General features: G+C 41.1%; 1 non-coding gene across 1 annotated transcript; it reads right to left on the reverse strand.

Annotated features, from left to right (window-relative positions):
- Positions 1-436: 436 nt before the first annotated feature.
- Trnav-gac lies at positions 437-509 on the reverse strand. The gene has a single exon. It is a non-coding gene; the product is annotated as a tRNA-Val (tRNA).
- Between the last annotated feature and the right edge of the window lie 729 nt (positions 510-1238).

Below are 1238 nucleotides of genomic sequence, written 5' to 3' on the forward strand. Positions count from 1 at the left end.
TTGTGTGGGAGGGGGTTGTTTAAAAGAGTGCTCTCTCTCTCTCTCTCTCTCTCTCTCTCTCTCTCTCTCTCTCTCTCTCTCTCTCTCTCTCTCTCTCTCTCTCTCTCTCTCTCTCTCTCTCTCTCTCTCTCTCTCTCTCTCTCTCTCTCTCTCTCTCTCTCTCTCTCCGGAGAAAATAAGGACAGGAAACAATAAGACAAAAAAAAAAAAAATGGAAAAGAAAGGAAGAGAATGGTGAAAGTCGCTAGAGAAACCTTAACAAACAAGGTAATGAATGCAAAAGAAAAATCATAAGGGAAGGTTACGAGAAGCCATCAGACCTACACGTGGCATACCTTTTATAAAACATACCTATCTACCAACACACACATTGACACACACTCACACGGAACATACCTGGCCATTTCCACCTGTCATTCCTATGTAAAAAATGCAATGTGCTCACCAGGGCTCGAACCTGGGACCTTCTGTGTGTCAGACAGATGTGATGGCCACTACACCATGAGCACTTAAGAGTATATTAGTAAATGATCAAGAAGAAGAAGCAGCAGAAGAAGAAGAAGCAAAGAAGGTGATGATAATAGTACTGAAGAAAAAGAGGAAGAGACGAAGGAGAAGGAAAAGTGCAACAGTAAGAAAATAATATTGTTTTTGTTTCGGGTATGTGTATTCCTCTCTCGTTCTCTCTCTCTCTCTCTCTCTCTCTCTCTCTCTCTCTCTCTCTCTCTCTCTCTCTCTCTCTCTCTCTCTCTCTCTCTCTCTGTCCAAAGCTTCAACACAATCCTAATTTCTTCCCTCGTACCTTTGAGACATTGTTCCATCTTTAGTCGTGAATCATCTTGAAACGTGCTCAGGTCTTTGTCAAGAGCTATCCGGGAGAGGATCGAAGAGGCGGAGTGGGTAAGGATGAACCAAGATGTCGATGATTGTTATAGTCCACAAGAGGCTACTTTTGTTGTACATTTAGGGGGTCAGGGGGATTAGTATTACCATATTATAATCAGTCACATATAAGGATTAGAAATGTGTCCAAATATCAGATTGTCATGAAGAAAAAGAAGAAAAAGAACAACAACAACAACAACAACATCAACAACAACAAGAACAACAACAACAACAACAACAACAACAACAACAGCAACAACGACAACAACAACAACAACAACAACAACAACAACAACAACAACAACAATAACAGCAGCAGCAGCATCACCATCACCAACAACAACAGACTAGAA

This window comes from Portunus trituberculatus, chromosome 37 (genome assembly GCF_017591435.1).
Source record: "Portunus trituberculatus isolate SZX2019 chromosome 37, ASM1759143v1, whole genome shotgun sequence".
Taxonomy (NCBI): Eukaryota; Metazoa; Arthropoda; class Malacostraca; order Decapoda; family Portunidae; genus Portunus; species Portunus trituberculatus.